This window comes from Pleurodeles waltl, chromosome 12, assembly GCF_031143425.1.
Source record: "Pleurodeles waltl isolate 20211129_DDA chromosome 12, aPleWal1.hap1.20221129, whole genome shotgun sequence".
In the NCBI taxonomy this organism is placed as follows: domain Eukaryota; kingdom Metazoa; phylum Chordata; class Amphibia; order Caudata; family Salamandridae; genus Pleurodeles; species Pleurodeles waltl.
The window spans coordinates 220247891-220261082 of NC_090451.1; the positions used below are offsets into that span (position 1 = coordinate 220247891).

The 13192-nt window shown below is 50.3% G+C and overlaps 1 protein-coding gene across 1 annotated transcript in view; it reads left to right on the forward strand.

Annotated features, from left to right (window-relative positions):
- The first annotated feature begins 11503 nt into the window (after window positions 1-11503).
- HAS3 (hyaluronan synthase 3) overlaps window positions 11504-13192 on the forward strand; it is an 86113-nt gene continuing 84424 nt past the window's right edge. Inside the window, exon 1 of the mRNA XM_069218645.1 lies at window positions 11504-12138. The gene's annotated coding sequence lies outside the window, so the exon portion shown is untranslated. The remainder of the gene's footprint in view (window positions 12139-13192) is intronic.

The following is a 13192-nucleotide window of genomic DNA, read 5'->3' on the forward strand; positions in this document are numbered from 1 at the left end:
AGACCAATTTATAAAAATACTTCTGATTTTTATATAAATTTTAAGACCAAGATTATCAAAATTGGTTAAGTACTTTTTGAAGTTTAAAAAAAATAGTCTTTTTGTGCCTAATTACGCACCATAGGAATCAATGGAAAGTCACCTTTAAAAATACAAATAAAATCACACAGTTGCTTTACCAAGTTCTTCTTTTGCAGGTTGGTTGAGGCCATCGGGGGGCACACTGTGCCAGCTGGAGAAGTTTGGGCGGCTCCAGGTTCTGGTGGGAACAGCGGGGAACAGTCTCTGGAGCTGGTGCAGGGTCACTGCGGGGGACCACTGGGAAAAGGTCTGTGCAGGTAAGTTTAGAGGTGGTTCTTTGGGGTCCCCTTGGGATGTTGAGGTCGCAAGGGCTGAGGGACCCTTAAGGCACAGCAGAATCTCCGTTGCAGGGCACAGGGCGGCCGGGTGCAGAGCGAATTGATGAGCCAAGAGCTGTACGTAAAGATGCCCTTGGGATCTGGAGGTAAGTCCCTTTGAGGGTCCAGGATGCTCCTTAAGTCCCTCGACTGGCGCTTCCTCCTGGTTCTTTTTCAGCCCCTAGCGGGCTGGTTTTTCTGGTGTCCGACATCAGCTGACCAGTACCCAGGGTATTGGTACGGTTCGGCCACTGGAGAGCACAGTGTCACCAAACTTGGTGCACTTGCAGGGTTTGTCCTTGTGGTCGCTTGTGTGTCATCGGGTCTGGCTGCGACTTCTGGGTTCAGGAGTTAGCGGTCGGTAAGTGAGGTGACCTTCACTGGGTTGCTGGTTCCTTCTGTATTGCAGAGTGGTACCTCCACCCTGGAGGGAGTGCTTGGGCGATTGGCAGAACCTGGAGTTCCTCTGGGTTTCATGAGGTCAGTCCAGATGTCAAGCAGCTCCACAGCGGTGATTGCCGGGTCCTCGGTGCAGCAGACAGGTTTGGCGCCTTGTCTTTGTACAGCAGGTCCACAGTTCTTGTGCCTTGGATCTTCTTTGTGCTGATCTTCTTTCTGTCCTTTGAATTTGATTTCTTGGTTGAGGATGCCCTCTAAATGCTGAATTTAGTGGGCATTTTAGGGTATACCTGGTAGTGTTCAATGAGACACTTACCTTTGGGTGCTACACCCACTACAATTACCACTTCTTGAGGGAAGGGTCGTGTACCTATCTCTGATTAGCTATTTTCCTTCCATCTAAGATGGAGTAAAATGAAATGGAGGTCGGTGCACCTCGAAGACAACACCTTAGGGTTGGTGCATGCCGGGGGGGGGGCACTCCTCCTACCCTTTGTGTGGTTTCCTGCCTTTGCTTCCGCCAAATGTGGGGGTTTGCAAAGGGGCTGACCATTTGCTGTTAGCAGCAGGCCTAGGGGTCGAGTTTCAAAGGTGGTAAGCCCTTTGAAGGTCGCCGCTAGGGCAGTGCACATTCCTGAGGGAAGGGGTGTTAGCACCTCCACCCAGGAAGGGCATTGCTTTACAAACCAGAGAGACCGGCTCTCCCGCAAGGTTTGTAGATTAGGTGTCTGGAGGTGGTAGGCTAGATAGAACCAGTCGGCAACCATGCCAGGGTAGTTAGCTTTTGCAGGTGGCACCTCTAAGGTGACCCCTGGGTACTTTTAAGGATAAATTCAATACTGGTACCAGTTTGGATTTATCATTCTGAGTTGTTTGATACCAAACAACCCAGAGTTCAGAGTGGCCATCATGTAGCTGGGAAACTTGTGTTCACCGGTGTCCAGCACATGTATTAAAATGGCTGCTCTGTTCACTCACTATGTCCCAGGGTTGGCAAGGACACAGTGGGGGCATATTGCTCATGCAGTTATGCCCTCACATATAATATGGTGCACCCTGCCTTAGGGCTGTAACGCCTGTCAGAGGGTTATCTTACCCATAGAATATGCAGTGTATGATGGAAAGGGCACACAGGAAGTGTGCCATGTTGAGTTTGTTTTAGGTTTGCACCAGGACACTCAGCTTGTAATGGCAGTGCTGGGTGCATCTAGAAGCATGGCCCTAGAGGGTGGCACAATCTGTGCTGCTGCCCTCATAAGCCTACCCAAAGTACCTCATGCCCAGGGTACCTAAGTACCTTTTACTAGGGACTTATAGTGGTAGCTAATGGTGTATCTAATTGTGCCAATGCATCACAACAGTTTTAGGGTAAGAGATCTGGCCCAGGGAACCTGGTTAAAAGGGGCCCTGGTCACTACAAGTTCTAGGCAACATCAAGCATCAGGCAAAAAGTGGGGGCTAATGATGTCAAAAAGAGGCCTTTTCTCACAGTGAGCATTTTTTAACTACCTCAATTTCCTCTATGGTGATAGAAGTGAGCGCAATTCCAGGATCTCTAAAGTTCTTTGGGTAGGGAACTCCAGCTAACAACACACAAATGCAATTGTTCCATCACTAAATAGGCCTGAAAATTGAATAAACTGTGCATCAGGGGTTGCATTCTGCCTTAAAGCCATTTATGTTTGTTCCCAAAAAAAATCCAGGTATTCCACAAAGCAGCCTACCATAAATTTTTCCAGCACTGGGACACATAGTACATCACTCATGACATCATTAATGACTTCACTGATGACAGTGTAAATGACATCATCGATGACATCACTGATAACACTATAGTCTTGTACAGAATAGGGTTTTTGAGTGCACAGTTGTGGATCCATAGTATGGAACTACTGTGAGCTCTGGATACAAGCATTATAGTCCATGTTGCAATTATATGTGTCACCATTTTGATATCACTAAAGTTTGGGAAGCCAGTATTACGCTCCTAAAGTAAGATGCAGAGGTATGTTTTAAAGTAGGTTGAAGCTTAAAGCCAAACTTTCCCCCCGAAAATTCTGTGAGAAAGGCCAAAACATCTGTTAACTATAGATAATTCAAAAGTGGATAGGTGGGCACATGCCCCTATTACATAGTTGTAATGCAGTACCATAGACAGATTCTATGTAGCGAGGACATTTATGAAAGTTTTCAGATCTTCACTGAAAATTGGAGGATTGGAGATTCTTGAATAATGTAGAATGTAGGAATGTCCCTCGTAGAGATGGTTTAAATCTCACTGGTGGTGTAACCATGGGTCGAAGGTTGTATGACTCTGTGCCCATCGCAGAAACATGAGAATGAAATTTACCGTGGCCAATGTACACCTGTCAACCTCTTCACTTAAAATTGCAGATCGTGTGACATGTTTAAGTGGTTAATCCCAGTAAGGTGAATAAAAAATTGTCCACACCTGTAGCATGTACAATTATTTAAAGGCCAAAATCCTTTTGAACAGTGGCACCATGACTGTATGTTGTCATTGGTAACGTCAGTGATGCTGTAATTTGGGACATCATCAGTGATGTAATCAATTGTGTCATTTAATTTCTCATGATTAATATGTGAGGTCATAAGCAGTGCACGGTAGGTGCAGGTATTGTACAATTCTTATTTTTTACTTATTCTGTTTATTAAGTTACATATTAATTTTCTGATTATTTTATAAAATTAATTTCAAAATTAATTTTGTTACTTTAAAATTATTCAATATTGACTACTCTTTATTTTAGCAATTTCAGTACTCAAATGTATCACAAATATATACATATATCTAAACAGATTCTTTCAGTTCATGAGCTATCTAAACCCTCACAGGGGTTGCTTCCACGTTATGGTGTTTTATGGAGACAGAACTATCCTAATGCATAATCCAGAACTCGAAAAACAGCCAGCGGCGGGCACTCCATGGTGTGTTAAATATCTAAGTTTATTCAAGAGTTGGCATTAAATTGTTTCAACGTTTTTCGCACCTTGCACTTTATCATGAGCAAAGCGTGAAAAACATTGAAATAGACAGTGACTGTCAGATCCTAATTAAACGTAGATATTTAGTACTCCCTGGAGTGCCCATCTGCTGCTGTTAGAGTTGTGGATGTATACATACATATATACACTACGCAGTGGCAGTTGCCACTGTGTAGCTATAGTTAGGCCAGACTTTCCACAGGAATTGTGTTTTTTTGTTTTGCTGTTAACTTTGGCGCAGTTTGGCAATCTTCCCAAAACTTTTTTTTTTTTAAAAGGTTCATCCACCTTAGCTCCTTCCTGGCAAGTTTCTGGGTCATTTGTCAAGTAGGGGTTGAGAAAAATGGGAAATACCAAAACGCTATTTTCTCCTGCATTTTCTATTGGGAAAATTAGACAATGACACAGCCAAAACGGCTGAACAGAATTGCACCAAATTTGGCACACAGCTAGATCTTTACATAGAAAGCAAGTTTTTGGTGATTCTGTTTAGCCATTTCTGAGAAAATAAGGTTTTAATATAGCTATCTGTTGCTGCAGGACTACTTGTTGCAAAATAATGTGAGCTGATTGGCTGAACCCATGGGAGTCCTGCAATACCATGTGATTGGCGGCTGCAACATGAAGCAAAGTGTTGTGGTGCCGTTACAGGACACTGGGACTCTGTCCCAGTGTCCTGCAACTAAATGATAAAGGTATGCTAAGAGCAGAGCTTAATTTGAGCCGGTGAGGGGCACCGGCACTTATTTTACAAATAAAGCCCTGGCTAAGAGTTAGGGTAAGGCTACTTTAATCTACTTGCTGATAGTGGGGAGAAAGGGGTCCATAAAGGACTCACCCAAGAGGACAACAAAAAGTATTTGCTATTTCCAGGAAGGTGGTTTCTTAGGCGCAGTCAATGAGATGTGAGTTCACAGGCCCCGACAACAAACAGTTTATGCCTTGCACAGAAGCCTTCAAGTAGAGCCCACTCCCTCCAGGCACCCACGTCCCCTTAGGCGGAAAAGACCCTACTACGCACACTTTAATAAGTTGGCAGAGCACCTACTACGCACATCCTAAGCCCTGTACTGAAAACCTCACTGAGAGCCCACTCCAATGAGACGTTCACAACCCATTAGGTTCTCAAATCCCTGCTATGTTCACCTTATGCCAGGCTATTTGTGGTTAGGCGATCTCTCAGGCATAAGCAATGAGATGTGTTTGGCCCAGCCTCTTCAACACACATTGCACACCTTCTACAGAAGACAGCTATAGAGCCTTCCCCCACCCGACACTCACTCTTCCTTAGGTGGAAAAGCTCCTACTACACACACCATGCACCCTGTACAGAAGACATCATAGAAATCCCACTCCTTTCAGACATCCACACCCCGTTAGGTGGCAATTATCTTATTACGCCCTCCTTCACTAAGCTGGGAAATCATCTGCTACACTCACCCTTAGGCCTGTGTAGAAGATCTGATGGAATGTCCACTCCTTTCTGACATCCATGCTCCATTTGTTGTTCAAGCCCCTCCAATGCCCACCCTTCGTCCTCTTCCAGGCTATTAGTGGGGAGGCAATCCCCTGGGCGCAGTTAATGAGATGCGAGTGCACAGACCCCTACAACACACAGCCTAGGCATTACACACAAGTCTTCAAGAAGAGCCCACTCCCTTCTGACACCCTCGCCCCTTAGGTGTATATTTTTTTTTATTTACCCTATACTTTCCCATAGGAAAACTCGGATTCTCCTAGAGATAAAGTATAGGGAAATTTTACAAAATAACTAGAAAATAAACAATAAAAATGTTTGTTATACTGTTGCAAACTAATTTATATATTTGTTTTAAATGTACAGCAAAGTAAAAAAAATGCTCCAGCTTTATGAACTTCCATTTGCAATAAATTTTTTATTAATAGAAATATATGAAATTAAATTAAACATATTTTTCTGAAGTTTTAATTAAAAAAACTCACCTAAAGAAAGATGAATTACTGTGCATTACTAATGGTTAACAGTGATCTATAGAATATATTCAAATAAATGTAGTTATAATGTAAGAAAATTGTTCGATGCGTTTAAAAATTCAAAATAGGTTATCAAAATATTTTATAATTAAATAACAAATATGTAGTGTTTCATATTTTTAGCATTAAGATAGATTAAGTAATATGTGTAACTATTTTAAGTAATTTCGTTTAATGTTATTCCGTATGGAGTTTTACTTTAATTCCCTGCCTCCATTATTTTCTATGGGGGTGTGTTGCAGTATCCGTACTTGGCCATGTGTGGTGCTGGACTTTTTAAAATAATTTAAACTTGGATTTTATGAGTAAGTAAAAAGTAGCAGTTTTCCTCAAAATTGTTCGTTGGCTTTGTGAATCAGAACCAATATCCTTAAATGGTACGTTTTGGTTGCAGTGAGTTTTCAGTTCACTGCGGCTCGGAGGGATTATCCGATGCAGTGTTCGGTGGCAGTCAGGTCGTAATCTACCGTGGCTGTTTAGGGTTGTTTCATCGGTGTGTGTGATTGGTGCAGTATTTGGTGTGTGTTGGGTGCTAGATTCCTGTGGCTACGAGGGTTACTGTATCAATTTCGTTTAGAGGTTTGCTGTATGTGATGGTGCTTGTCCGTGATTACTGAATGAATTTCTTTTCAGTGGGTTGCTTTTTAGTGAGATTTAGCTGGTAGTTTACCCTGGCTGTCACAGACTGCATCAGTTCCTCGGAATGCTGCGGTGTTGTGTGGACTTCAGGGGGTAGTTGACTGGCTGTCAGACATTAGTGTAGTCTTGTCTTTAAGAGTCCCGGGGGGTTTGTAGCTGTAGGTGCTGCGGTATCACCGAGAGCTACTGAAAATTCACTGATATTTGCTGTAGGTGCCGTGCTGGGGGTCGTGCAGGGGTGGGGCTGCACGGGGGTGCAGGCAGTGCTGCAGCGCCTGCTTGGGACGTTCACTGATATTTGTTGCAGGTGCCGTGCTGGGGGTCGTGCAGGGGTGGGGATGCAGGCAGTGCTGCAGCGCCTGCTTGGGACGTGCAGCGGCATCAGCGCGTCTGCAATAGATGTGCAGTTCGCACCTATTCACCGAAGAGCAGCAGCGGTGCTGCAGCATGCCAGATGTGCAGCGCGTGCGGGCTGCGGGGGCAGGTGGCGCTCCTTCACACAAACGGAAGCGTCTGGAGGAGAGCTTTCAAGGCGCCGACGGTGGTGTGCACCCTCGGGTCGCCCGGCTAAAGATGCCCCATGCAGGAGTTCACGCCACAGCGCGGAGGGGATGCTGCAAACCGCTGCACGTCTGAGGCAGATGCGCCAGCCTTGCTGAATGTGGAACACGCCCTCGAAGAGCTAGCGGTGCGCTGCAGGCAGCTGCTTCGGACAGCCTAGCAATGCAGGCACCTGTTTCAAACAGGTTAGCAATGCAGGCAGCTAGTGCTTCATTCTGGTTAGCAATGCGGCAGCTGGTTGCTTCAGATTGGCTAGCATTGCAGGCAGCTTCAGTCTGGCTAACAGTGGAGGCAGCTGCCTAGAAATACAGGCAGGTGCTTGCTTCACACTGGTTAGCAATGTAAGTAGCATCTTGCTTCACATTGGTTAGCAATGCAGGTGGCTGCTTGCTTCACACTGCTAGCAATGCAGTCAGCTGCTTGCTTAAGACTGGGTAACAATGCATGCAGCTCCTTCAGACAGGTTAGTAATGCAGGTGCCTATTTGCTTCATACTGGCTAGCAATGCAGGTGGCTGCTTGCTTCACACTGCTAGCAATGCAGGCAGCTGCTTGCTTAAGATTGCTAGCAACGCAGGCAGCTGCATGCTTCAGGCTGTTTAGCAATGCAGGCAACTTCATGCTTAAGACTAGCTAGCATTGCAGGCAGCTGCTTGCTTCAGGCTGTTTAGCAATACAGGCAACCACTTGCTTAAGACTAGCTAACACTGCAGGCAGCTGCTTGCTTCAGGCAGACTAGCACTGCAGGCCTACTAGCAATGCAGGCAGCTGCTGGCTTAAGGCTAGCTAGCAATGCAGTCAGCTGTTTGGTTTTTGCAGGCATGCAGGCTTAAACTGCAGGAAAGGGATTCACAGCACGAGTGGAAGGTGTCGAGGTGGAGTGCAGGCTGCTGCATGCTGAGGCACGGTGCTTTGCAGCGCCCCCTTATGGCTCCCATTGGCGGTTCACGCAGTTGGGTGATTGATGCATGGAGGATCTTGAAGATAAATCCAGATGTGCTGCTGATGAATCCGTGGAAGCAGTAGATGGTTATGGGGTGCTACAGATGGGGTGAAGGGTGTAGCCCTTTGAACAAGTGCCGCGGAAGATGGAATCAGGGTTGCTACCAGTAGCTGCTCGCTTCAGTCACAAGGGGCGGGGCGGGTATAGCACGCTGGGGTGTCAGGTGGTAAGATTATTATTTTTTTAAATTAAAATAAAAACGTACCTGCTCCGCTACTGCACTGCGCCGCTTCTCTTGCTTCTGTCACTGAAGGCTGGCACAGGCTCCCAGCCTGTCCTGCGGCCAATCCTGATGCTGCTCAGTGCAGTCAGGATTGGCTGGGAGTGCACAGCCATGGTGCTCCCAGGCAGACTGGGAGCCTGTGCATGCTCTCTCCAGCCCAGCAACAGTTGTGTGTTTGGCCGGCCCGAGACAGCCGACCAAACATACATGCGCACTGAGGGGAGTGCGCAGCGCACTGTCCTCACTGCTCCACACCCCCATGGCCCCGCTTCTTTAACATACAAAACAATAATGAACATGGTTTATTATGGTACAGGTTTTGCAGCTTCTGCTGCTGGCAGGGGGCGGGATGGGTGGTGGCGCTCCTCCGCCCTAACGGAGGAGCCGCCCCTGCTACAACTGGAGGATGGGGGGTTGCAGATAGACGTTGGAATACTGCAGCTAGATCCAGAGCTCCTGCAGATGGATCCAGATGCGCTGCGTTTAGTGGAATCCTGGACATTGATGCATGAGTCCTGCAGGTCTCGGCGGGTGCTGGCTAGATAAGATGCAGTGGCTCTGTCCGACCTCCACAGTGTGTTGAGGTCCTGCAAAGGTGTACAAGTGGTCGGAGAAAAGGGGCATGTAGCACCTGCTGCGGCTCTTCAGGGAGGGCTTGGAGATGAGGGGTATGCAGGAGGCCCTGCGGTTGAACCAAGAAGTGCTGCCCTTAGGCACACATGCCCTGCTGATCTTTGCAGGTGACCAGCTCACTGGACCGGGCGGAGGGAAAGCTGTAGTTGAGGCAGCTGTGCTGCATCAGAGCATGCATGTCCTCCTGTCTGTGAAGCTGAATGTGTGGCTGGACGGGAGGCTGCTGCTGGACCAGCTGTGCTGCACTGGAGCATGCATGCCCTCCGGTCTGTGAAGCTGAATGTGTGGATGGATGGGAGGCTGCAGATGGACCAGCTGTGCTGCACCTGAGCATGCATGCTCTGCAGTCTGTGCAGCTGAGTGTCTGGAATTAAGGAGGCTGCACCAGAGCATGCATGTCCTGCAGTCTGGCACCTGAATAGCTGAATGAAGGGAGCTGCAGCTGGGCCAGCTGCGCTGCACCTGAGCGTGTATGCCCTGCAATTTGTGAAGCTGAATATTTGGATGACAGGGCGAGGGATACACCTGCGTCAGCTGTGCTGCACCTGAGCATGCATGCCTTTCAGTCTTGAAGCTGAATGTGTGGATGGACGGGAGGCTGCAGATGGACCAGCCGTGCTGCACCTGAGCATGCATGCTCTGCAGTCTGTGCAGCTGAGTGTCTGGAATAAAGGAGGCCGCACTAGAGCATGCATGTCCCGTTGTCTGTGCACCTGAATAGCTGAATGAAGGGAGCTGCACCTGAGCATGCATGCTCTGCAGTCTGTGTAGCTGAATGTCTGGATTAAAGGGGGTGCAGCTGGACCACCAATGCTGCACTGGAGCATGCATGTCCTGCAATCTGTGCAGCTGAATAGCTGAATGAAGGGGGCTGCAGCTGGACCAGATATGCGGCACCTGAGCATGCATGCCCTGCAATCTGTGAAGCTGAATGTGTGGATGGACAGGGTGCGGGATACACCTGCGTCAGCTGTGATGCACCTAAGTATGCATGCCCCGCAGTCTGTGCAGCTGAATGTATGAATGGACGGGAGGATTCAGCTGGGCCAGGTGTGCTGCACCTCAGCATGCATGTCCTGCAGTCTGTGAAGCTGAATGTGTGGATGGATAGGGCGAGAAATACAGCTGCACCAGCTGTGCTGCACCTGAGCATGCATGCCTTCCAGTCTGTGCAGCGGAATGTGTTGATGGACAGGGCAAGGGATACAGCTGCACCTGAGCATGCATGCCCTCCAGTGTGTGAAGCTGAATGTGTGGATGGACAGTGCGAGGAAGACAGCTTCACCAGAGTATGCATGCCCTGCAGCTTGTGCAACGGAATGTATGAATGGATGCAAGACTGCAGCTGTGCAGCTAGGATGTACCTGAGCATGCAGGCCTGCAGTCTGTACAACTGAATGTCTGGAATGAAGGGTGCTGCAGCAGGGGTCAGCTGGGCTGCACCTGAGCATGCATGCCCAACAGTCTGTACAGATGAATAGCTGAATAAAGGGTGCTGCAGCTGGGCTGCGTCAGAGAGTGCATGCCCTGCAGTCTGTGCAGCAGAATGTCTGGAATAAAGGGGCTGCAGCTGGACCAGCTGTGCTGTACCTGAGCATGCATGCCCTGCAGACTGTGAAGCTGATTGTCTTGAATAAAGGGGACTGCAGCTAGGACAGTTGTGCTGCACCGGAGCATGGATGCACTGCAGTGTGTGCAGTTGAATGTCTGGAATAAAGAGGGCTGCAGCTGGGACACCTGTGCTGCACCTGAGCATGCATGCCCTGCAGTCTGAGCAGCTGAATATCTGGATAGGCAAGCTGTGCTGCACCTGAGCATGCATATCCAGCAGTTTAAGCAACTGAATAGCAGGGTGCGCAGGGATCCAGCTGCGCTGCACCTGAGCATGCATATCCAGCAGTCTAATCAACTGAATAGCAGGGTGAGCAGGGCTTTAGCTGCGCTGCACCTGAGCATGCATATCCAGCAGTCTAAGCAACTGGATAGCAGGGTGAGCAGGGCTGCAGCTGCGCTGCACCTGAGCATGCAGGCAGTGCAGAGCAATGCAGCGGAAAGGCTGGATGGAAGGGTGGCAGGGCCCTGGCCAGCGGTGCTGCACGTGGGGGGAGAGCCCGTCGGCTCTGTGCTGCGTTAGTCCCTGTAACCCGGCGTGAAGCCCCACGTGTTTGCAGAGGCATCCCCTGCGTGCTGCATTATAGTCCAGCGGTGACCCGGGTACCAGGGCAGGGCACGGCGGCTTCTCCTCATTGGCTACTGGCTGAGGGTGAATGGGGATTACCTGGGAACCCTCCCATCCCCCACCGGCTCAGGGAGAAGTGGAGCCCTCATGGCTGGTCCATCCCTCCTGCCCGCAGGAGGGGGAGGAGGGAGGGAGGGAGAAGGGGTGCTGAGGGCGGAATGGCAGATTCTCCCAGCCTATTGCACCCCACTCACCTCCTCAGGAGCGGCCACGAGTGGAGAGCAGTGAGAGGGAGCCGGGGCTGGGAGCAGGGGTGGGCACAACGGGGAGGAGAAGGAGAAGGTGTGAGGAAGGGTGGAGGGAAGAAAAAGAGGTGCAGAGGGAGAAGTAGAGCCGGGGGAGGAGAGGGGACCGGGAAGGGAGTGGGGAGGAGCTGGTAAGAGTGGGGAGTTCAGAGGGAGCACTACAGGAGAGGGAGAGGTGCAGAGGGAGAGGAGACGGGCAGAGGGAGAGTAGCAGGGGTGAGGTGCAGAAGGAGGGACAGGAGGGAGAGAGGCAGGAGAGGTGAGGGGGGAAGAGATAGACCTGCGGGGGGAGAGGCGCAGGGTGATATGTGAGGGCCAGGGGTCGCGCTCGAGGGGCAGTGAGCAGCGCAGAGATCCCTGCAGGAGGGCAGTGGAGGGAGAGGGAAGGAGGGCTCGTAGGAGAGAGGCGCGGAGCGCACGAGAAGTGAAAGGTGGAAGGAGGGAGCGCAGCAGGGTGAGCGGGGCGCGGCGAGAGCTTCGGATGGAGGTGGAAGTGCCGGAATGCGGGATGAGAAGGGCGCGGGGACGGAGGGCTCAGTGATCCACGCAGGAGGGAAGGGGCACCGGTGAGGAGAGAGCAGGGACACCCCGCTGAGGACCGGCCCTGCCAAGGAGCACAGGCAAAGCCAGGGAGAGCCGGGAGCCCCAACATAAAGGACCATGAGCCCGGAGATCGGGGGGTTCGAGCCGGGAGACTGACAGCGGAGAGCGGGCACCAGGGAGCAGGAGTCCGGCGCCGGGGAGGGATCCACCGAGGAGCAAGCCCCGGGCGGAGAAACAGTGAGTAAAGGGCACAGTGACCCGGGCACTGAGTGGGGGGTACTGAGGACTGGCACTGATTGAATGATGGTGAGGACTGGCACTGATTGAATGATATTGAGGACTGGCACTGAGTGAGAGGCACTGGGGTTCTATTCACGGAGGGGCACCGAGGGCTGGCACTGATTGAATGATAGTGAGGATTGGTATTGAGCACTTGCACTGATTGTATGATGGTGAGGACTGGCACTGATTGAATGATGGTGAGGACTGGCACCGAGCGAAGGGCACTGAGGCTGGCACCCACGGAGAGACACTGAGGACTGGCACTGATTGAATGATGGTGAGGACTGGCACTGATTGAATGATGGTGAGGACTGGCACCGAGCGAAGGGCACTGAGGCTGGCACCCACGGAGAGACACTGAGGACTGACACTGATTGAATGGTAGTGAAAATTGGCACTGAGCACTGGCACTAACGGAGGGACACTGAGGGCTGGCATAGAGGATTGGCACTCACAGACGGTCTTGAGGACTGGTACTCACAGAGGGGCACCGAGGACTGGTACTGAGCGAGGTGAATTGAAGACTGGCGGCGAGCGAGTAGCACTGGGAACTGATACCCACCGAGGGGTGGAACTGCGGACTGGTACCCCCGCAGGAGTACTAGGGACAGGTACTGAACGTGGCACACAGAGAACTGGTACTCACGGAGTTTTTATGAGGACGTACTCAGGTGGAGGTAGTGAGGGCAGACTACTCACAGGGGCACTGAAGCCTGCTCACTTGGAGGCATTGGGGCAGATCACTCACAGAGAGAGCAGCGATGGCTGTGTACACGGAGTAACATTGGGGACAGGGGCTGGTGCAGAGCATTGGAGGCTGTGTTCACCGAGGGGCACTGAGGAGAGGCACTGACCGACTGAGCACTGAAGACTGTGCTCATTGACGACAAGTACTGACTCAGTGAGCATTGAAGACTGTGTTCACTGAGGGGTACTAAAGACAGGTACTGACCCAGTGAGCACTGAAGAGTGTGCTCACTGTGGGGTACTGACAGAGTGAGCCCTGAAG